This window comes from Hylobates moloch, unplaced genomic scaffold (genome assembly GCF_009828535.3).
Source record: "Hylobates moloch isolate HMO894 unplaced genomic scaffold, HMol_V3 SCAFFOLD_18, whole genome shotgun sequence".
Taxonomy (NCBI): domain Eukaryota; kingdom Metazoa; phylum Chordata; class Mammalia; order Primates; family Hylobatidae; genus Hylobates; species Hylobates moloch.
Genome location: NW_026652293.1, coordinates 19,995,918 through 20,021,281, shown reverse-complemented (window position 1 = coordinate 20,021,281; position 25,364 = coordinate 19,995,918). Strand labels below are relative to the sequence as shown.

The window sequence follows — 25,364 nt, the reverse complement described above, 5'->3', positions numbered from 1 at the left end:
CCCACCCCCTTCTGGTACTGGCTGTAGCAGTACTAGGAAGGGAAGAGTGTCTTACAGGAGGTGGAGACACATTTATACATCAGTCTTCATGCATGGGAAAAAGCGATTTAGTCACTGTTAACTTCTTTAATTATTGATGGTTCAGAAAATTTTATCTTTCTTATCTTTTATTTGTAACACTTTTCCCTAAATAAAAGTGAGGCTGGATATTCAAATTATTATTTAGTGCAAGAAACTAAAAATAGCTTTCCCTCTTTTTAGATTTTTTTGACAACAGAGATGGTACATTATATATGTATATTTTACCTTAATAAAAAGACTTAAAAAAAATTAACAAGAAAAATAGAAAGAAAGGTAGGAAAGGCATAGTAGGGGATATGACACTTTAGAATCTCCTAGCTTAGAATGTGACAGAAGGAGAGTGTTAGTAAAAATGAGGAGGCTGGGTGTAGTAGCTCACGCCTGTAATCCTAGCAATTTGGGAGGCCGAGGTGGGCTGATCACCTGAGGTGAGGAGTTCAAGACCAGCCTGGCTAACATGGTGAAACCCCATCTCTACTAAAAATAAAAAAAGTTAGCTGGGTGTGGTGGCAGGTCCCTGTAATCCCAGCTACTCGGGAGGCTGAGGCAGGAGAATCACTGGAATCCGGGAGGCGGAGGTTGCAGTGAGCTGAGATCAACCCATTGCACTCCAGCCTGGGCAACAAGAGTGAAACTCCATCTTAGAAAAAAAAAAAAAGAGGGTCGTTTCCTGCTTTATTTGACGTAATCTAAAAGCTCCTATTATTTCCTCCTTTAAAAACCTTTTATTGAAATACAGTATACACACAGAAAAGGGCACATATCATAAGTACATAGCTGGATGCATTTTCACAAACTCACACACCAGGTAATCAATATCCCAGACCAAAAAAAAAAGCAGGCTTAACAGCATCCAGAAGCCCTCCTCATATTTCCTTCCAGTTACCACCTCTCACTCCCAAGGGTGATCACTATCCCAACTTCCAGCAGCATAGCCTGTTTTTTGTCATTTGGCATATATAAATGAAAAATATTATATATACTATACATATATAGTATATATGTATAAATAAATGGTATATATAGTCTAGATAGCTCATAGTGTATATACTGTATATATTACATATTGTATTACACTATATGACATATACTATATATAATAATGAAAATAGTATATATTACATCTATATATACTAGTATACTGTATATAATAAATGGAATAATGCAGAATACACTCTTTTGCCTGCCTTCTTTCACTCATATTGTGTCTGTGAGATTCCTCTAAGTTGTTGCATGTTGTTTTAGATTGCTCATTGATCCACTACCCTCTAACTATTTTAATTTGATATTATACTTGTGAATAGCCATTATTTTTCCTTAGCGAGATGAGAGTGGTTAAGAGCACAGAATTGGGAACCAGGATATCTGTGTTGAAAGCCCAATTCTTCTACTTATTAAGTATATCATTTTAGGTAAGTTATGCAAGGTTTGTGGCCTTAATATCTTTATCTGGGGGGCGGATAATATCTTCCTTGTGGGGTGGGCCGTTAATGAGGTATATATTAACTTTCACTAATATGTGTAAAGCATTTAGAGTGTCTGGCATACGCATAGCACTGTGTAAGTGTAAGCTATTATTGGTTCTAACTTGTGCTTCATTTTTCTCCTTCTATATTGCTTCAGTCTCTGAGCACAGAATGGAGGAATAATGTATGCTAACTCATCAACACAGGGAAGAGGTGCTTTTGGCAGAAATAAAAGAGGTTCTTGACATCACTTGCCTTTTGCTCCTACTCCATTAATTTAAATTTTTTTTTTATTATTATTTTGTTGTTGTTGAGACGGAGTCTCGCTCCGTCGCCCAGGCTGGAGTGCAGTGGCGCAATCTTGGCTCACTGCAAACTCCGCCTACCGGGTTCACGCCATTCTCCTGCCTCAGCCTCCCGAATAGCTGAGACTACAGGCGCCCGCCAGCACGCCCGGCTAATTTTGTTCTGTATTTTTAGTAGAGACGGGGTTTCACCATGTTAGCCAGGATGGTCTCGATCTCCTGACCTCGTGATTCGCCCACCTCGGCCTCTGAAAGTGCTGGGATTACAGGCGTGAGCCACCGCGCCTGGCCACCTCCGTTAATTTTAGACATAAGTATATACATTTAATTTTCATTGGTTTATTGTTAATTAAAAACCATAATTACTCACTGGAAAAATAATAAATAATTACATGTAGCATAAGGTGATGAAAATATAATTTACTACGACAACTGTATTTCCTCAAAAAATCATACAGAGAAGTATTAGCCATAAGAAACTTCATACTTTCGCTTTAATCCACTTCCTTGACCCATTATTTACTATTAGTGTTGACAGCATGGAACTACCTTTGCAGTATTTATGATTTGAAGTATTTTATGGAAATGGTGGTGAGGAAGAGGTCGTACCACAACCTGAAAAGGGACTAAAATATTTTCCACCTTCCCTTCATCTCTTCACCTCCACTCACCTTTTCTTCGCCTACCACTCCCACCCCATCTCCCACTTCCTTACACCCTCCAGGGTGAGCTGGGAACAATAGTGCAATACCATTTAGCTACAAAAAATAACACACTATTAAATACTAAATAGTTTATTTTTTTCTATCTTTGGATATTGTCCCAACTAGTATCACACATAGGAAAGAGTCTTCAGACTTGAAAAAGGTTTGTGGAACACAAAATTTTTAAAATAATAAAGGCATTAGAATGTGTATAGATATTATATTATTTAAATTGGACATTACATTTTTCAGTATATAGCTTACATTTTGTTATTTCTGAAAACTTAGTTCTGTGAAAAAGTTCTAAATGCCATCGGGCGCTATGATTTTCTGAGAAAGTGGTTGAAGAAATTTCAACAAAAATTGGACTGCTATTGTCTTTTGCCTTAGCTTAAGAAATTTATTTCCCATTTTTATTGGTATAAAATGTGTGTAAACAGAATTTCTAGAAGACACAGGATGAAGATATTGTAAAGCCTTAAGAGTAGCTTAGACTTCTCTATCTTATAGAGAATTTCTTAACCAGTTTCTCATATATAAAATTGTAAACAATACTTTAATTTTAGGGTTTATCTCAAAATACAAATCACTGAATATTTCTGTCAAAGTAAATAACTACTTTGGTCTTATTAGCTCCTCATGCTGCGAGGAAGCAAGTATGCATATAGACATGTGATACTAGTAAACTTAGTTTTGAGTAAATTTATCTATATAAAACAAATGTTAAATATTTGAGCAAGTCCAGTTCCATAGAAATCAACCCAAGCATGGAAAAAATGTAACCTTACTACATAATGTAATTGTATAGAGGCCTCATGAGTATAGTCAGGGTTCTCTTGAGTATTTCAAGGTGAAATTAGGTTAGTGATATTAAAAGCGTGTTTGGGGGTTATATACTTTTCCTTTGCTTCACATTTTTATATTATCGTCCATCTTTCTCAAAGTGTCTCCTCAGTTAATGCTTATGTATGTGAGTTGGAGTGAATAAAACAATGTATGGCCTTTCTGTAGTAGTAGATCAACCCCAAGGGAATATTACTGGAGTACTTTCAGAAGAGTTAGGATAGGGTTATTGTTCTAGTCCATTTTGTGCTACCATGACAGAATGCCTAAGACTGGGTAACTTATAAAAAATAGAACTGTATTTCTCACAGTTCTGGAAGCTGGGAAGCCTAAGATCAAGGAACTGAAAGAGTTGGTGTCTAGTGAGGACTGGGTCTCTACTTCCAAGATGGTGCCTTGAATGCTGCATCCTCCAGAGGCAGGGAGCGCCATTCCTCACATAGCAGAAAAGTGGAAGAGCAAGAGAGAGAACTCACTCCTGAAAGTCCTCTTTAAAAAAGCATTAAGCTTGCCCATGAAAGTGGAGCCCTCATGACCTAATCACCTCTTAAAGGTCTTACTTCCCGATACTATTACATTGGCCATTAAATGTTAACATGAATTTTGGAAGGAACAAGCATTCAAACCATAGCAGTGGTCCTCCTTTGCCTGGAACAGTCTGCTTTTAGCACTGAAAGTCCCGTGTTCTAGGAAACCTTTCAGTTGGGGGCAAACTGGAATGGTTGGTCACTCTAACTTCTTCCTATCCCTAGATATCTCTACCATTGGCCTGTCACGGAATCTGGAATGAATCCATAGGCTAGCATTATGTTTTCACGAATCCTATGTTAAAATGCACCAAGATAATACATTAATACTAGTTTTCATTATTCATTTTTCAGTGGGAATATGTTTTTAGCTATGTAGCTTCCACTTCAGACAACAGAGAGCTGAGCCATGACTGAAGAGTAATTATTGATAGTGGGGAGGAAAAGAAAAGAATAACCATTTGTTAAGCACATACTATATTCAAGGAGTCTTGATGGGCTTTTAATATTAATAGAAACAGTTCAGAAATCAGGCACTGGGTACATGGAGCGGGTAGGAGATTGAGTTAGCGAGTGGGGAGATAAGCGAATCCTCTAAAAGAAGTTAAGTCATTACCTAGCTGAGTGGAGAAGATCGCCTTCAGGTCAAACCCCAGATTTGCATTTGAATTTTGACTCTGCAACTTTCTAAGAGTGGAATTGTGACCAAAAGTCTTAACCTCAACATTGAGTTTCCTCATCGCTAAAACTGTAATATAATACTTTCTTTAAGGGGTTCTATGTTTTGTGCAAATTAAATGAAGTAAAATGGGAAGAATATTTAGTGCCTACTGCCTAGCAAGCACTATACACATTTGAAGCTGCTACTCCTACTGTTACTGTTAGTACATTTATTCAAGGACGCTGTGCTCAGAAAGGCCTGGCTTCTTATTTATCCCCACTTTTGAGGGCCTATCATTGCTTTGTCTTTTTGACATGTGAGCTATTTGATGTCTTTGCTGAAAATCACTGGGTTTCTTGTTGCATATATGCACGTGGGCACACAAACAGAAGAAAAAAAAATGAAAAGCAATTGACTTTGTTTATAAAATCATTATCACAAGAGTATTGTTTTTCTTCTATGCCTCATTCTGAGTTCCATTCTATTGGGGTTTTCCCAGGCATCAATTCAATGCTTCCAATTTTCATGGGATTTAAGTTACATTTAAGGGGCTATATAAATGCAAAATAATAAAAAAGGGAACAAGTTTGGGACTTCTAGATCTGTGCTATCGAAAGTACTGCATGAAATTTTTCATTTTCTTCCACATAACTCTGCCTGAACGTTATTTATGGTTCAAGCAAAATAGTAGACATGGAATAAGAATTCATTCAGCTAAGGCATCTCAGTTATTCATAGGTGAACTGAAGCCCTAAACTATCATCAAATTTCACTAGCAACATTCCAATGATACAGTCATATAAAATTGAAATTGTAAAGAAATGTAACTTTACATGTATTCATGGATTTAAAAGGAAAAAAGAATACCATTTCCTCTTATTGGTGTCAGTTTAAAGTATACTTCCCTATTTTTTTTTTTAATCTAGGTGCCTGCTAAAGATAGGCCCAATATTTTTGGCAAGAGGAGAACTTTTTTCATTGGCGTTTATTCCCCAAATAAGAATTACATGTAAACACTTGTAATTGATCTTTAAAGCCTTCTTTGGCATAAATATAAAAAGCAGACTATCACAGATTGCCAAATTTGTAAGGTATAGCAAAAAGTAGTTGGTATCATCTATTCATGTTACATGTAAAAATTTTGCTTTGAGATCGCATACACATATTAGGTGAGTCACATCTGTGCCTTTTAATTTCAATTCTCTTTCTGTTACATTACAATGCTTTTCTTAATGAACAATTTTAGCAAATGGTATTGAAATAGGATTTTAAGGAAAGAGTGTGAAAACAGAGGAGTGCCTTCCAGAATGCCAAATAAAGTCCAGTAGTTTTAATAATTTTTAAATATTGATAAAATAAAGAGTTAATTCATATTGTCAGGAAGAGCATAAGGGAGATTAAGCAAAGTAACATTTTTTTTTTTTTTGAGATGGAGTCTTGCTCTGTTGCCCAGGCTGGAGTGCAGCGGTGCAACCTCAGCTCGCCACAACCTCTGCCTCCTGGGTTCAAGCGTTCTCCTGCCTCAGCCTCCCGAGTAGCTGGGATTACAGGCACCCATCACCATGCCTGGCTAATTTTTTAATATTTTTAGTAGAGATCAGGTTTCACCACGTTGGCCAGGCTGGTTTTGAACTCCTGACCTCAAGTGATCCGCCTGCCTCAGCCTCCCAAAGTGCTAGGATTACAGGCGTGAGCCACCGTGCCTGGCCACAAAGTAACCTTTTGAAATAGAATCTAAAGTGTCCCAAAATAGCTTTTTAATTAAATTCTAGTGAAAATTCTAAGGAAATGATGTATTACTATTTACTTATTAACCTATGAGAATACATACTATGCTTTTTATTTTTCTCTTGAAAGTAAAGGAATAAAAGTAATGGTTAACCAAGCCCCATTTATTTCTGGTTTCTAACGCCATTTAGTTCAGAGTTTCTTAAAGCAAGGTCTTTAAACCATGAACATCAAAATTAATGTAATCCTTCTTAAAAACGCAGTTTCTAGGCCATGCTTCAAACTTACTGAATCACAATCTCTGAGGAATGGGGCCTACGAGTCAGTCCTTTAACAACCTCCCCAGATGACTCTGAAGTACAATAATGTTTAAGAACCATATTTAAATTTTACTCTTCCATGTTGATTAATGGTTTGATATCACGATTAAGTAAAAGATGGTTTCTTTTGCATTACTTAAGTTTTAGTGCCATTTGAAGAAGTGGCTGTACTGGTCCTTTGCAGTGATTTTTAATTTTATTGTTACGTGGAATAAATATTTCATTGTATGTGGTAGCATCTGACAGCCTACCAAAGAAATTTCTTAGAACATTAACAGGTGAGTCTGTAAGCTGTGGCTCTGTTGGGGCAGTTCTTTTGCATAAACCAATGGGATTTGAGTAATGGGCTATATGTCTGTTACAATTCTGTAAAAAAATTGGCTTACTTCAGAGATGGAAAAATGATGCCATCAAGCAGGAGTTGACAATGTTTTTTTTTCTGCAAAAGGCCAAAGAGTATTTTAGGCTTTGCAGGCCATACAATCTCTCTCGCAACTACTGAACTCCACTGCTGTAGTGTGAACACAGTGATAAACGATACATAGAAGTAGCATGTCTGTATTGCAATAAAACCTCAATTACAAAAACTTTAATTACAGTCTGAATTAAGCCTGTGGATCACTGTTTGTTGATCCCCTCACATAGACCATTTAATATGTGATTCAGCCAATATTTAAGGTAAAAACAATAGCACAAATATTGAATATTTACAACCTGAACATATATGAGAACATTGATAAAATGGATTTAAAAATACAATGTTTGCTTCCTGTTCTATTTTTCTTTATTTTCTTTCCTATTGGTGATACAACGGCCCTACTGTGACTAATCAGTGTGGTAGACTGTAAATGTAGCCACAGATTGGCCTCTCATCAAGAGCTTAAGTCTATTTCCACTGCCCTTTAATCTGGCCCTGTGATGATCTCCGTACAACAGGATGCAGCAGAAGTGTTTTATTAGTTCTAACTTTAGACTTAAGAAGTCTTTCAGCTTCCACTTTCATGCTGAGAATCCTGATGAAGAAAGAAAATTCATGTGGGGAGAGGTCTCAGCTGCCTTCATCATCCTAATTGTCTTTATGAGGCCCACATGAGGCCCACACGTATAATTGGACCCACCTGAGGAAAGGTAAGCCCAGCCAAATTGTCAAGCCCCAAAGTGGTGATCTAAATAAGACAGTTTTTGTTTTTAAGCCACTCTGTTTGAGTGTGATTTATTATGCAGCAACAGATAACTGATACAAACGGGTAGCAAGGTCATGAGCTGAGAATGAAAAGGGGTGGATGTGTTTGAAGTTTGCATCAAAGGTATGGCATGGAGAAAGTGTGAGATGGTATATCTGTGAGTGTCCTAGAATGGACAAGGGAAATACAGTAGGGTGCTGGAGAATGCTGAGTTCACTTGAAGTGAATAAACTTAACATACTTTATGAACTTAAAATAAGGCCAGTTAGAATGGTTGTGTGGTTTTTGCCCCAAAATGTTCCAGCTGTGCAGATACAGACAAAAAGTGGAGAGTTGAATTTAAATATGGGTGGCGAGGTTTTATCAGGTGAACATGATGAGGGTAGAGAGAGGAAATTGGACCAGGCATTTATTATAATCAATGAGAATGATTATAATAATAACCTGGGTACAGGGGAAACTGAGGCCATGGCGACTCTGAGAGACTTTGTAAACATCAATGGATTGTTGGTCCCAGTGGGGTCAAAGAACTGTTGGGCCAAAGTTCTACAGGAAGTGAGCTGGTAAGATAGGAGCTGGGTTGCCAGAGAGTGCAATACTTGAAATTAAATCATGCAGAAGGCAATAGTTTTGTGATGTGGCAATTTGGCCCAGCTGAGCTTTTTTTTTTTTTTTTTTTCCCAGAATTCCTTCCCTGCCTGTTTCTATTTAGGGAGGGTGGTTGTGAAGTAGCAGCCATTTTGTTTTTATGCTCAAAAGGTTGGGCAGGATGCTTTTGTAGCTCACGTACATTGTTACTTCTCTGCTGGCTCATTTGATGGCTATGGGGCAGCAGCTCGGCCTGCCACCACCTCTAGGTGTTTCTTCAGCTTCTCCAACCCCAAGGCTGGGTGAGTGTTTGCTCCCTAATGAGGTACACTAGCTTTTTCTGCAGGATGCCCATGTTATCAAGGTTGGAGGCAGCGAGAGACTGGTTGGGTTCCAGTCTGTCCTCATAGGTTTCAAGTTGTCCTTACTTTTCTCTACTTTATTTCCAGCCTCCCTTTTTAACTATATGCTCTGTGGACTTCAGGCTGCAGCCTCTGACTTGAAGACAAAAAAGCCTTACAGAGAATGAGTAGCCGGCTCTCTCAAGTCTGTATGGTTCAATCCCTGTTAATCTGTCATCTAATTTGGCTAATCTTTAGTGCTGCTGTTTCTCTGAATCTTAACTGACATAGAGGGGATACTGTCTTAGGTATTGATAACAAACTCCAGGATATGAAGATGTAAATGAGGGGATGGGGAAGAGTAAACAACAGGCTTATTGGAAGACAGAGGTCAAGCAAGTGAAATGCAAAGGTATTGCAAGGACTGTCTTTGTGGTCATTGAACTCACCAAAAATTAGGACCACAATAGTGTTGGAAAGAATAATACCAAACCCAGAAGCTAAAATCCTCAAAAACTGTGGAGTCCCCATTGAGAAGCTCTGGATATAACAGCTATAAGGAGGTGGAATCGGTGGAAGTGTCTGATGGCACAAGCTTTTAAGGGAGGGTTTACAGAGGCAGTTGTATGGGTGTGCAGTATGGCAATGGTGTAGACTAGACACAAATTAGTATTAAGGAGGAAAGCTACTAGGGCGCGTGGTTCCAGGTGTGTGGAAGAGTAAACACGTTGCTAAGTCCTGCAGCTCCTTTTATGCAAAGTCACTTTCCTCTTTTAGCAGGCCCAGCACTTTTCTGATCAGGTACTATTGTGACTTGACTTTAATTATTGGTCTGGTGATCAGGAGAATAATTTTAGATCATCTCCAAGGGTGAAGTGAATCTAGTTAACGGAGAAAGGTATGTGGTGATGAATATCAGTTGCAGCCTCAAGACCAGCTGCATCTAATGACAGGTGTGCAGGCCTCTTGCTTCAAGGTAGGGGGAGCTCTACAGGCCTATTCCAGCCTCTTGGGTCCCTATTGTGTTGTCTCTGGATCCTGTTGCCATTGTATCTCAGTTCTCCCGCTGCACTGCCCTGTGTTTCCCAGTTCCTTACTGGAGCTGATCCTGAGAGCACTCCCTAGTAAACCTTCTGCATGGATAGCTCAGTCTTGAAGTCTGTTTCCTAGGGAAACTGGCCAATTCTCTTGTTGTTGAAATACATCCCTCTCTCTGCTTCTGGGACACCACATTCTCTTGGATCTTACCCTGACTCACTAGTACCTCTTTCTCATTTTCTGGGTTTTTCTTATTTCCCAGGTATGTAAATATTGGCTTTTTTTTTTCTTTACAGTCACTTTGAAGTGATATCATCCTGACTCATGGTTTTAAATACTATATATAAAAATGGACTGAATGAACCTGGGTCACTATATTAAGGAGAGGAGCCCACTTTTGAGGTTAATCATCATGAATTTGAAAGGAGACTAGTTGGCAAGATTGTCTGACATTTTTTTCCGTGGTCATTTTCAGCTGTCTCATCATAAATAGGCATTTATTCATTCAAAAAATGTTCAGTTTCTTCCTTGCATCAGGCATTTTTTTTCTTAGAGGAAACAGTAGAGAACAAAATAGACCAAAACCCTCGTCCCTGTGGGGTTTATATTCTGGTAGACATGATCCATTTGGTGGTCCACATTGGCCAGTGGGTAACCCACAAAAATTCTTTGAGCTTTAGTGTCCTAAACTGCTTATTGAAGAAAATAACATCCATCTTGCAGGTATGCTGTATGTTTAAATGAGAAAATATGTAAAATACTTAGAATCTTATATGTAGTGGGAATTCAACAAATAGTCTATTTTTAGATCTTAGTTCATATATATATTTTTTTGTTACAGCCTTAGACTTAGTTGTTTCTTATAACTGACTGGGATTTCAAATGTACTTTAATCCAACATATTTGTCTCACGACATTAAAAGAGTTCATTCTATTGATAAATATTTAATGAGTTTCTACTTTGTGCCAGGCACACAGGAACACAATGCAGCTTTTTATTCTCTTTCCCTTGCAGGTGAAATGACGAGTTAATATGCTTTGTACCCTAGAGCATGTTAAAAGAACACTATTCTCAACATTTGATGATCCTCTGCCCTGTCATTGGTCTTGAACAGCCAGTTATGTTGAAAGATGGCTTTCTCCGTGAACTCCCCAAAGTTTTCACAACTTGCATCTCAGCTTTCAGCTGGCTACAATCCTCCCACCAGAATCTAGATTCTTAAAATTTAGTTTATCCCTTTCCTCTTTTGAATTAATTTTTAAAAACACACCCATAGACAATTTTACCATGGTTTCAAATTTCTAGTGGTATCTTAAACACTAACCAGTATTTTGTAGCTCTCTGCTTTTAGCCTAATCTCTTCCATCTTTGCTTCTGCTTCCTCAACCTGGCTTCCTTCTGGTGAATAATTCTTCACAGGTTCTCAGTTCCTCAGTTCTCTTTCATTCAGTAGGATCTCTCCATTTGTTCCTTGGTTCTTGTGCTTTTCCTTCCTGCCTCTTCTTCCATGCCTCCCCAGTATGGTGTTTCTCCCACTCTCCACACTTCCATTCTTTTACCCTTTCTACTGGAATTGTTTCCCAAGTCTGCTTTCCAGCCAGCTTCCCGTTAACTGCTCTTTCACTGTCTAGCTCATTCTTGCTCATATTTCTGATTATATTCTCCCCGTCCTCCTCCCCATCTTTTCTCTTTTCTCCTTCCATCTTCCTGCCTTTCCTTTCTGATTCTCTTTTAACTACTGTTAATTAGGGCTACTTTATTTCAGAGGGTTAGAGAAGTATAATGAGACACGGACAAGAAGGAGCCTCGGGTCTTTATGCTTCAAAGCTTTATTCATTTATTTATCTTTTTCCTTTGGATGTGAAGATTGTTTCTACTGTTATTTCTCATGGGTGTCAATATCCAACTTCTATTCCCTTTGCTGTGTGGAAAAAATTTTTATCTAAGATTCAAAGACAGTCTTATTGCTAGAGAAAAATTTCATTTCTCCCGAAGATCTTGCTGCATTTTCAATGATTTTTCTGGAATATTCTTTATACACTATATCCCTTTTTACTTTTTTTTTTCCTGTCCTGACCCAAACTATAATCTGAATACTGACAACATCCTTAAACTGTAGTTCAGGATTTTTCCATATTTATTAACTTTCAAGTTTGAAAACAGTATGAACAGGTTTGGACCTAATTGCTTCTCTGTATTAGTCTTTAGGCTTTGTGTTAGTGAGACTACATAATCTATGAGGCTGATGTCTCGGACATTTAGCTTTTTGTGATGTTATTTCATGTTGAATTTATAATTTATAGATGGCAGTGTAAGCATTTTGCATAGAATATGGGGTTAAGGTGTGATAGGGTTTGGCTGTGTCCCCACTCAAATATCATCTTGAATTGTAGCTCCCATAATTCCCAAGTGTTGTGGGAGGGACCTGGTGGGAGATAATTGAATCATGGGGGCAGTTTACACCATACTGTTTTCATGGTAGTGAATAAGTCTCACGAGACCTGACGGTTTTGTAGGGGGGACCCCCTTTCACTTGGTTCTCATTTCTCTCTTGTCTGCAGCCGTGTAACTCATGACTTTTGCCTTCCACCGTGATTGTGAGGCCTCCCTAGCCACACTGAACTGTGAGTCCATTGAACCACTTTTTCTTTATAAATTACCCAGTCTCGGTATGTCTTTATCAGCAGCGTGAAAATAGACTAATACAGGGTGGAAGCCCAGAAGGAGCTAAACTAATTATTTTTTCTCTTGCTTTCTGCTTCTTTACTGTCTGAGATCTGATTCCATTTTTTTCTTCCAGGAGATAAAAAAAAGGAAAAGGAAGAAAGAGGGGAAGTAGAAAGATGGTGGGCAGGCAGCTGTAGGAGATTTTCAAGTGCTCAAATGAAGGGAATAAATGGAAAGATTATCAATAGCTATTCCAAATTTTTCTTTCCAGTGGGTTACCTCCATCCCTTAGAGGTTTTGGTGTTGGCCACTTGTCTTTTAAAGGTTTGTTGGCCCCCAAACCTGCTTCTTTCATGGGGCCAACATGAATTGGTTTCTATTCAAGTGAGATTAGAGACTAAAATTTAGAGCTTTATTTACAAGCTACATAGATGAAAAATAGACTTTAAAATGTGTAGTTGTCTAATCATTTAGTCAGTTAGCTAATTGGAAACAGCTGTGATAGCTCCAAGGCAGATGTATACCTTCCTTATAAAAGTCAGATGAGACCTACATGATAGGGTACCTGAAAGGTAGGCTTACAATACAGAAGAGGGAAGGGCTGTGTGCAAACATATTTTTTTGTAAGAATTATATCAATTTATGAGAGATGACAGATTTATTTTTTTAAGAGGTAAATTTCAGCTGCAGAATTTAAATCTGAAACTTTGACTATCCAGTAACAGACTGAGCCAGCATTTAGCAAAGCAATGAAGCAGGGAGGGTCTTAAAGTCTTTAGCTTTAGTTTGGGATGGGGGTTGGCACACTTTTACTGTAAATGGCCAGATAGTAAATATTTTAGGCTTTTCAGTACACGTGGTCTATGTAGTAACTACTTGTGTAAAATGAATATTAGTACACATATGCCTTGGGATGCAGGAAATTTCAGATGATATCATTAGCATTTTGGTGGGAGCAAATAAAGGTAAAGGCAAAGTGCTTGGTTTACAAACTTGAAAAGCTTCCTTAGGGTATTCCTTTATACAACTTAAATGTGTTGGAAACCATATAAATGAACAGGATGCTCTCCTCAAATTTAGGACTTCCTTGGAAAAGCCATATGGAGTAGCGTGTTTCAAATAACTGACTTGTTTTTTTTTCTCTTGCCCATTAGAATATCCCACTGTAATATGCTGCATTACTTTAATAAGGGTCAAATCAGAAGTAGATTGTATTCTTGTTCCATTTTTGCACAGAACAATTTTGGATAGTAGGATTAATTCTGGTTTTCTGTGGTGTTTGGCTGTTAACTGGGGGAGTTTGTTGATAATGTTTTAAAAGTATATGTTAGTGTTTAACTCTCATTCATACCAGTGATGTGTTTGGAAATAATGTGATTCACTTACTGTTACCCTTAGAATTCTAATCAAACTTATTTTAATACCATATGGAGAGTCATGGGTTGCAGACTGTAATATAATCAAGGGAAAATAAGATTTCTAATAATCCAATTGCATTTGTCAACTGCTCAACTTATTGGTGCAGAACAATGCACAGGACTGTAATAAGTGGTACTATTTGGTAAGGGGAAGAAGAAGCCAAAAGTAATGTTTCCTATGACATATCAGAAGGTATTGTTTTTAAAGATTATATCTATGACTACTTATCTATATAAATTCTTACTCCATGTAATATTTTACTGGAAAGAAAGTTAATGTGGTATAATAAAGTTTAGTATTTAATAAAGTAATGTAATTAAAGTAATGTAATAAAGTTTAGTATTAGTTATCTTAATGGAAACCACTTACAGAAAATAACTATAGTAGGCATTTTGATCCCAATGTTATAAAGTTGACTTACCCAAAATATGTAAGATTGCATTAAACTTTTGTAAGTGGTCCCCAATATTTCAAGAAACAAATGTGTGAATTGAAGAGAAGTCACTTTATTTTTCTGGGGAAAACTTATATAATTCTTAGAAATGTCAATTTGACTATATTGACAAAGCTTGCTTCTTTTTCACATAATTTATCTTATTGTGGAGCCTGTCAACTAGGAAGAGGTGAAGACTAGACTGCAATGCAGTAAGACAAGGCATTTCTTGGGGTCTTAGAAATTGCAATTTGAGAGACAGACTGAGCTAGAAACTAAATTGTGTTCTGAAGAGAGGTAGGATGGTAGAGATTTGTAAAAGGATGCTGAGGGTAATCACAAGTTGTTTTGAAAGTTATCACTGGTGAAAGTGGTTCGCTTAGTACATGAGTCCACAGTTCATTGGCTGTCACCGTTTAGGACTTGCAGCATTGGTGAAATTCAGCTGTTTTCCAGGATGTTGTGGTCATGGCGGTGTGACCCAGTTCAAATGTTAAAGACAAGTTCCTGTTTTGCAAGGTTTCAGGTCACGCAGGTAGTTCTTAGAATGGCTTCCTGACTGCATTTCAAGGCTCTGAACCATTTTGTATATCACATTTCACAAGCCTAATGATAACCTGAAAAAGAGAACCAGGTCTCTTTTTCTTAGAATAATAAAGACCAAGGGAGATCAATATTTATTATATCATAAGCTCCAAGATATTATACTAGACAGCACTACATGAGGGAAGAATGATGAATCAAGCATAATGGTTGTCGTAAAATACGTACAAAAGGAAATAACAATATATGTTAAATGTAATTTACAGCTAAAGGCACAAGAGAAGAAATGTCTTTGGGCAATTGTAAATTATAATTAATAGTCAATTAAATTCTACAGATAATTTCCTATTTAATTCTTGTGGATTGGCCACTCAGATTTGCAGCCCTAGTTGTGAGAACCTTCCTAAATCTTTGCCCCATGTGAGGTATGAGAAGGTAAGGTTAGTGTTTTCCCACTTATGGAGTTAACTAAATAATCACATAGAAACAGCATAGAATGGTGTTTAGCAATGGCCGGAGGAAGGAGGAAATCAGGAGTTCTTCAATAGATATAAATTTTTAGTTATACCAGATGAATAAGTTCTAGAGATGTGCTGTATATCACAGTGCCTATAGTTAACAATATTGTTCACTTAAAATTTTTAAGAGGGTTGATCTCATGTTATTTTTAGTACAAAAACCCTCCAAACAAAAACAACAAAAAACAAAAGGGCATTTAGAAATGTCTGGAAGTGATGAATGTTGATTATCTTGATTGTGGTGATGGTTTCATGGGTGGGTGCATATGTGAAGTTGTATCAAGTTGTATACATTAAGCAAGTGCAATATTTTGTACATCAACAACAAAATATAGATTCATGCTTGCCATAGGCTGCAAGGAGGGGAGGAGATAGGAGATGGAAGAGATTGCTAATGGGTACAGGGTTTCTTTTTTACGCATAATGAAAATGGTCTAAAATTGATTGTGGTGGTGGTTGTCCAACTCTGTAAATATACTAAAAACCATTGAACTGTATACTTTAAATGAGTGAATTTTATGGGATGTAAATTGTTAATAAAGCTATTTTTAAAAAATAGATTTCTGTGTATTCTGCTGTGTGGCTGAATGAAGCTTCTGTTTTTTTGTCGTGATAGATGACAAAAGCCAGCCATAAAGACCGGTTTCAATCATTTAGAATTTTCATGTTATTGTTTTGATATCTAGGAATTGTAGGGGAAATCTGCTATCTTTGCCTGTTTGGTAGCAGGACCTGATTTCTCTCTGGAAGATTATAACCTTGCTTGGTCTTGGTCCTTGTGGTTTGGATAGCACAGGGCCACCTCCAACTCCTGGCCTGGCTAAATCAGAGTCCTCCCTGGATATTTACTGAATGTGTCAGGAAAAGGTGTCCTCCCTCTACTGAGGCTGCTGAACTGGTAATCTGTGGAGCTTGAAGTTGTCATTAACATCTCTCTCACCTTGTTGGGAAAGCCCAGTTGAAAGTATAATCGGCACATAGAAGAGGGGGGAGATAAGCTGTCTCTATGGCATATGTAGCCCTTTGATCTACCACTCCTGGGCTTACTAAATACAGAAGTCATACATTATTTTTTAAAGAAATAATCTGGTCCTTAGGCAAAGGGTTTCCATCACTTGTAATTTATTTCCTCACCTTAGAGCTCTTTCTTTAAAAATTTAAGGTAGAAATTCTCTTAATCTGAGTTTTTATTTGATGCTCTATAGGAAATAGTAATGATCTTAAATGCTAGATCTCAAGTCTGAGTTCAGTCTGAAACTTTAGTTAACATGTCTAGTATATTCAGCTTTTTAGAAGTTTATATATGGAGTAATTGTGAATCTGTGTCTCATACTTCCTACTCAGAAATGTCGATTTTGTTCATAACACCACACATTATAATGCAATCCAAACTGTGTTATTCTGGTTGATTAAAAACAAACTTAAGCACATTAAAATTTTAAAGCACTTATTTGAGCATTCAATGACTCCTGAATTGGGGTGGCATCAATCTGCATGCAGCTCTGTTGGGAGGGGTAAAATGGGCAACTTTTATACAGTATTCTCCCTTTATTCATGAGGAATAAATTCCAAGACACCCAATGGATGTCTGAAACCAAGGGTAGTAACAAACCTTATGATATACGCCATGTTTTTTAATGGATACACACTTATAATATTTAATAAATTAGTCACAGTAAGAGATTAATAACTAAAATAGAACAATCATAACCATATACTATAAAACCAGTTTCATAAATATGGTCTGTCTCAAAATATTAATATTTTCAGACCACAGTTCACTGAAGGTAACAAAGCATGAAAAGCAAAACTGGATAAGAGGGGACTACTGTAAAGAGGTTGCAGAAGCAAGGCAAAGAACAGTGTTGATTGGTTAGAGCGGAAGGTTCCTAGTTAGAGGTTAGTTGATTTCTGACTAGTACAATTTCTTTAATTTGCTGTTTATATTAGGCTTTGTTTTGTTCACATAGGAATTTAAAGTGCCAGAGCCACCCGGGTCTAATGGCTACCCAATTAGAATTTTTTTAAACATGGTCAAAGGCATGTGAAGCTTATTCTGATAAGTTTATAATTCTAGTAATAACATTTAAAATAACTTCTCCCTCACACCTCATTACATACAAGGTATTGGGAAAAAATATATGTATTTTAAGCTCTTAGCCTATTCCTATATTGTCTTATACTGCTACTAACACAGGCATGCTAACCCTTTGAAGGGATGTTTAAGCAATCTAATGAAAATTTTGCTTGAAAGGGACAATTTTTTAAGAAAATGCTTTAATGTCAAACACAAGAGTGGGATATCTTAATATATATCAGCAATTGAACATTTTCTTTAGTAACACAAAGGAAAATAGAATGACTTTAAAATCTCTTTGTCCTTTGAACACTGAATTTAGGTTTGACCAAATGTTTTATTTGTACCATTGATTTATCTTTGAATTTTCTCAATATGAATAAGAATTGTGACCTCAGAAATGCAAGTCAGCCATCCAGGCAGGTAGTAAGATAGAGCAGCAAGCCATCCTGGTAAAGGGAGAAGGGCGGAGGACTTTAGGGTCAGGCATTTGATTTATCTCTAAGTGTAATTACCCGACTCCAGTTTATGGTGAGGAGAGGAGGGGGTAAAGGGAAACAAAGGGTGAAGAAAAAGATGGAAGTAGTAATGCTCACCTAACAGTTGACTATATCACCTGAAGTGCTTATGAACCCATTTTGGCTTTAGAAAGTTTCTTCAGACATGGATGCTCACCTGTAAGCCTCTCTGTGTGAAAGAGATGGAAAGATTGTGTGGTGGGCGGGGGTTCTAAATCCCTGTTCGAACAAGGTCACCTCTGAAAGCTCCTTGGAGTTGGAGGAGCTTTCCGTTTGTCTTCTGGTGGGAGGGAGAACTTCGAGGGAGAAACATGTACAAGCACTCACTCCTTTTGTCATGGAGGTGGGTACAATGTGTTTAATGTGTTCTAAGGGCTTCTTACCTGTTTAGATCATGAACTACAAATTAGTTGAGAATGAACCAAGTACATTAAAGATACATAATTATAACCTAGAATTATAAACTTATTAGAATAAGCTTCATATGCCTTGAGGAATGCATTTAATAGGTATTCCTGTATTTAGGCATGGCTATATTCACTTTATCCAAACAGACAACTTCCATTAAGTTATTTCATTGTTTGCCTGGTAAAGTTACTGGAACTGTAGTGACCTTCAAATAACAGAAGAAGTTAATCTTAGATTTGTTGCTTATTTACCTGACAAGAGTAAAATAACTTTCTACATATTATACAAATAAAATCTTTTAGCTACTACAATCAAATTAACATATTCACTTCAGTTACCTTTTTTTTTGTGATGAGAACTGAAGCTCTCATATCTCATCACATTTCAAGTATACGTTAACTACAGTCACCATGCTATATCTGAGGCCTCCAGAGCATAGTAGTCTTTTTATATTTGTCAAATTTTATCTTTAATTTTTTTTAACTTTTAAGTTCAGGGGTACAAGTGCAGGTTGTTACACAGATAAACTTGTGTCAGGGGGGTTTATTGTACAGATTATTTCATCACCCAGGTATTAAACCCAGTACGCATTAATGATTTTTTCCTAACGCTCTCCCTCTGAAAGGCCCCAGTGTGTGGTTCCCCTCTGTGCACATGTGTTCTCATCATTTAGCTTCCACTTAGGAGTGAGAACGTGCGGTATTTGTTTTTTTTTCCTGTATTAGTTTGCTAGGAATAATGGCCTCCAGCTCCGTCCGTGTCCCTGCAAACGACTTAATCTGTTTCTTTTTTATGGTTGCATGATATCCCCTGGTATATCTGTACCACATTTTCTTTAGCCCATCCAGAAATATTTGACCTAGCAATCCCATTACTGGGTATGTATCCAAAGTAATATAAATCGTTCTATTATAAAGACACATGAACATGTGTGTTCATTGCAGCAGTATTCACACTAGCATGGTCTTATAACTGCAAGTTTGTATTCTTTGACCAACATCTCCCTCCCTGACCTTCTATGCTATACCTGTGAGTTCAACTTTTTAAGAATTCACATATAAATGAATCATGCAATATGTCTTTCTGTGTTTGGCTTATGTCACTTTGCATAATATTCTTCAGGTTCATCCATGTTACAAATGAAAATTGTTTCTTCTTTTTTTGAGATGGAATCTCACTCTGTCACCCAGGCTGGAGTACAGTGGCGTGATCTCGGTTCACTGCAAGGTCTGCCTCCCGGGTTCACGCCATTCTCCTGCCTCAGCCTCTTGAGTAGCGGGGACTACAGGCGCCCACCACCACGCCTGGCTAATTTTTTGTATTTTCAGTAGAGACGGGGTTTCATCCTGTTAGCCAGGATGGGCTCGATCTCCTGAGCTCGTGATCCACCCGCCTAGGCTTCCCAAAGTGCTGGGATTACAGGTGTGAGCCACTGTGCCTGGCTGAAAATTATTTCCTTTTTAAAGGTTGAATAATTTGTGTGTACATAGAATATACATATCCTATTTTGTGTATGTATATATGAGAGATGTATCATAGACTTACATGTGGAAGATATGGAAACAACCCAAGTATCCATCAATGAATGCATAGGCAAATTGTGTATACACACCACAATTTATCCATGCATTCATTGATGGATACTTGGGTTGTTTCCATATCTTGGCTGTTGCAAATAGTGCTGTAATGAATGTGCTGTAATGAATGTGAATTATCTTTGAGATAGTGATTTTATTTCTTTTGTGTATATGATGCACATATGATGATGGTCCCATAAAATCATACCACATGTTTATGGTACCTTTTCTGTGTTTAAATATGTTTAGATACACAAATGCTTACCATTATGTTATGATTGCCTACAGTATTTTTTACAGTAACATGCTATTCAGGTCTGCGGCCTAGGTGTGCAGTAGCCTATAGAATCTAGGTTTGTGTAAGCATACTCGATGACATTCATGTGACAAAATTGTCTAAGGAAGCATATCTCAGAATGTATTTCTGTTGTTAAGTGATGCGTGATTATATACCAAGAAGTGGGATTGCTGGATCATATATTAGTTGCATTTTAATTTTTCAATGAATCTTCATACTGTTTTCCATAATGACTGAACCAATTTACATTTCCACCAACAATGTATAAGGGTTCCCTTTTCTTTACGTCCTTAACACTTATCTTTTGACTTTGATAATAGCCATCCTAACTATGTGAGGTGGTATCTCATTGTGATTTTTATCTGCATATCCCTGATGATTAGTAATGTTGAGCAACTTTTCATTTACCTGTTGGTCATTTGTATGTGTCTGTGCTGCCCAAAGCAATCTACATATTCAGTGCAATCTCTGTCAAAATTCCAATGGAATTTTTCACAGAAATATAAAAAACAATTCTAAAATTCATATGGAACCACAAAGACCTGGAATAGGTAACACAATCTTGAACAAGAACAAAGCTATAGGCATCATACTTCCTGACTTCAAATTATGTTACAAAACTGTAGTAATCAAAACAATATGGTACCAGAGTAAAAACAGACATATAGACCAATGGGACAGAATAGAGATCCCAGAAATAAACTCATGCATATATTGTCATCTAATCTCTGACAAAGCCAGCAAGAATATGCCACAGGGAAAACATAGTCTCTTCAATAAATGGCATTGGGGAAACTGGATATCCACATGCCAAAAAAAATCTGATTTCACCATACATAGAAAGAAACAATGGATTAAAGATTTAAAATCTGAAGCCATAAAACTTAGAAGAAGATATAGGGGAAAAACTCTATGACAATGATGTTGGCATTGATATTTTGATATGACACTAAACGTACAGGCAACAAAGGCAAAAAAGAGTGGGACTAAATGCAACTAAAACATTGCAGCATAGCAAAGGGAAGAACAATATGAGAAGGCAGCCTATAGATTAGAAGAGAATATCTGCAAACTGTATAGCCAATAAGGGGTTAATATCTAAACTATACAAAGAACTTGTACAACTCAATAGCAAAAGAACCAATTTAAAAAATGGGCAAAGAACATAGATATTTTTCTCAAGAAAATATTTCTTCCTCTTGATGTGCATGTTTTCAGAAGACAATTTTTTAAGGGATATTACAAAATGTAAATTCATATTTGTGAAAATTGCTTAAAATCTAGAGGAGCAACAGTTCCCTTTATACAAACATTTATATACTCTACATGTCATATGCCAAGTTATGTCATATTGGAAATAATCTTATAAAAGTTGTGTCTTTGATAGCTTATGATAGGGGAAACTATCCATTGCATGGCATAAAGATCACGTGAGACAGTGCAAGAATTTTTCTTGATTTCAATAGCTCAGGACCCGCTGTGAATATATAACGGCAAATTGTCTTCCTCACTGACTCATTCTCATAGGCATAGCAGGGTCTACTTCTCCCCCTCCCTCAGTTTGGAGCCTAAGAAATAGTAGTTACCTAGCAAAACTGCAAAGCTAAAATCTCTGCTAATTGGCAACACTAATTACTGTTAGCTGGGGATGTAATGTTCAATATTTACTGTGTTATAATTAATGCAATATTACCAATTTATTTTAATGTCTGTCTGATTTATGATGAAACATTTAACTTAGTATTTGGAAAGTGAAATACCACATACCTGATGCATAACACATTTTAAGTTACTTGGCTCTAGTTGATAGCTCCAGAATGAGTGTACTTATCTGTAGGTATTGTGTAAAGTCTAAGCATAGCTATCAGTGTACTGGCATTCATTTTGAAAAACAGATTTCTGGACCATTTTAGTCCATGTTAAATGCTGAGTCATTTCTGCCTTCTCCCTGGTTGTGGAGTGGCCAAATGACCTGTTTTCTAATGGACAGGGCTGTATCTGCACTGCAGGAAAACATTTTTAGTGTTGCATTTATGAAAGTATGCCATGAGGCCAGTACGTGTCCTTACAGGAAAGATTTCCTGATGTGCTTATGCAAATTCAAACACTGCAAGCATGTCCTGAATTGGGAACCACATACTGACTTCAGGCTTCTAACAAAGGATATTGGAAGGAAGGGGTAAGGGACTGAGCATCTCAGAAGAGTGTTTTGAAACAGAGAAGCCAATTTCAGTAGTATCTCAAGGGGTGCCTTTCTAAGAAGACATGACAAGGCTTTTCTCTGTTTCAAGCAGCAGTAAATAAGCTGTAATTCCCGTAAAGTTTTCCCAGTACATATTATTACTGAAAAAAGTAAACACTGTGTACATGTATGCTTTGGTATGTTCATGTCAGCTGGGGAGATTCATTTTTAAAAATACTTTCTGTGTTAATACAACTTTGAGAATTTTGAGGGGCTGGGTCTTTTTATGCGTTAGAGAGATGCTCGAAGGCACATCAAGTACTTAGGGGAAATTTGCTTCTCATATAACCATAAAAACTTAGGGAATTGTGGTGTCTGCCTGACATATCAAATCTTGAAGGTCTTTTGGGAGCCCTTATTTACTGCTCACAAATTCTGTTGCATTCCAGAGCTGGGATTTAGTCTGAGTCATCTCTTCTACCTCTAAATTCATCTTAACTTCTAGTTCTATGTTGCTTTTATAGCACAGACTGATAGGTAGTAGATTAAAAAATTTTAGGGTTGAAAAGAAAAAAAATGGTGATATAAAAATGATAGGTTTGAGAATTTTAGGATAGAACAGCTTTGAGGAAGGCAAGACCTTGAAATTAGACATAGCATGGAGGAAATCGGGCTCCAGAGAGAGATGAAAAGCCATTGGTTGGAGTCTAGGTGATTGGTGGCAGTCCAATTTTAGGAGATGTAGTTGGGATGGGAATAGCTGTCATCACAAGAAGGGGGCCCAAGAACAGGCTGCAGGTGGAGATTCAGGCCGGCATTTGACACCACGGAGGCTGGCTGTGGCCCACTAAGTTTAGGACTATGGTTGAGAGCCCCAAAACTGGACTGCAATTGTCGGGATGATGAGCAAAGTAGGTATACTCATTTTGCCCATTTGCTGTCTAGGCTGAGACGTGACTTGATCTGAACAGTCTCTCCTCAGTAGGAGATGATTCTTCGACATTCACAGCCCCTCATCAAATCTCCCCCACCACCGCCCCATCTCTGAAGGATATCTTGGCAAGTTTCCTTGTCCCTGCCCCCTCACCCCCCACCCCGCCTCTTTTAGTTAATAAATTCCTAGTCCTGCCTATTCAGAACTTGGACTTTTTAATTAGTAGAGGGTAGTGTTTAAGATCATGGACTCCTAAGCCAGAGCTAGAATCTTTTAACTGTGAACTTGGGTAAGGGCCCTAAAGTCTCTGTTCTCAGTTTCTTATTATGTAAAGACTATAGTATTTACTTCTTAAAGTTTTTGTGGGGATGAAATTAGTTAATCCACATAAGGCACTCAGAATAGTGCCTGGCATGTAAGTGTTGATGTGTTTATGATGAATATTATTGTCTGATTGTCCCCATTGACTGGGGGACCTAGGCCACATGGGCTGTTTTGTTATTTCTCCTCCAACTTTAGCATGTGGGAACTGGGTGTTGCTTGGTTAGGAACATATTTTACTTCCTTCTAATTTCTTGTTTGTGTATACAATGTACATGGAGGGGGTAAATTGGGAGGCAGAGACCATGTTGTGTAACTGGTCCCTGGATAACTTGGTGTCCACTGAGAGCCTTTGTATGGCTGGTACCCAACTGTGGGTCACATGTATAAATTACTTTGAGGGTCCTGTAGGCTTCCCCACTGGATTACTTCTTTGACATGAGAGATGTCTTCCATCCTCCCAGCTTCTACCCCCAAAGGCCCTACAGCCTCCTGGTAGTGATGACCGGTGGACATCCCCTTTAAGCATCTTTCCTGCCTCATCTCCAGCAAACTAAAAGCTTTCAGGTGTTGGAATCTTAAAAGTAAAACCTTCAGAAAATCTCTCAACAGAGGTCTGAAATTTCAGTTTTTGAATATGAAGTCCACTTTAATAGGAAACATTCAGACCCACTCCTATACAGTGCCACTCTGGCATGGCAAAGAGATTGGCCTAGGGCCATTTTTAAAGGAACGTTGTCCAAAAGAAGGGGCAAATGGTAAGGCAAGGTGACATTGTAAGCACCTGGCCAAAGGGGCATTACTTATATGAGTGGAAAATCAGGTGGGAGAATCCTAGTGATGAAAAAGTCTCCAAAAAACTCACAATGTGCACTATCAGAGAATGTCAGCTTTAAATACCATTTAAGCCCAGAGGGAGCTGTGCTGCTGTGATATAAAAAGAAACATATATTTGGTCTCTGTCCTCCAGTTCCTGAAACAGCTGCTAAAACCCTGGTGTGATGGAATGATAGAAGCATCTTTTGTTTTAATAGTTGGTCTTAGTCCATGGTTCCTGACAGAAGAGATTCTAAGACCCTTGGAATCTCCAGAGTAATATGTATCTTTTTGTGTGCTAATGAATGACTGGTGGCTGGGGTCCCTAGACAGAATCAGGATATAGCTTTTTGCCAGAAAGACCAAGGCATGATTAGTGGGTTGAAACTTTCAACCCAGCTCTCAACCTCTTGAACCTCCATATAAGCCCTAAATGAAGGGATTTGGAGACCTTCCAGGTTGGTGAACACATCCACATGGCCACTCCATGGGGGCAGAAGCTCCTGTGTTTGGGACCCTTCTTCAAGTTTTGTTCCTTATCATTTGGCTCTTCGATTAGATCCTTTGTAATTTCTTTTTATGGTAAGCCATTAATAGTAAAGAAAATGTTCCCTTGAATTTTGTGAGCTATCATAGCAAATTATCAAACTTGGGGGGGTGTTGTGGAAAACCTTGATTTGTAGCCATTCAGATAAAAGTGTGAGTAACCTGGGGACCCACTACTTGTGACTGGCATTTGAAGTGGTGAGATGGTCTTCTGGGACTGAACTCTTATTGTTGGAGTCCCCCAGTTGGTGTCTGAAGAGAACTGGAAAATTGCCCAGTGTGAGGAACAGGGTTCTCCCCTATCTCTAACTATTCCTTAC

At 37.7% G+C, this 25,364-nt stretch overlaps 1 long non-coding RNA gene across 1 annotated transcript in view; it reads left to right on the top strand.

The window, feature by feature from the left end:
* The first annotated feature begins 8,542 nt into the window (after positions 1-8,542).
* LOC131381823 (uncharacterized) overlaps positions 8,543-25,364 on the top strand; it is a 466,887-nt gene continuing 450,065 nt past the window's right edge. The window contains exons 1-2 of the long non-coding RNA XR_009210781.1: positions 8,543-8,709; positions 12,349-12,411. This is a non-coding gene — a long non-coding RNA (uncharacterized LOC131381823). The remainder of the gene's footprint in view (positions 8,710-12,348; positions 12,412-25,364) is intronic.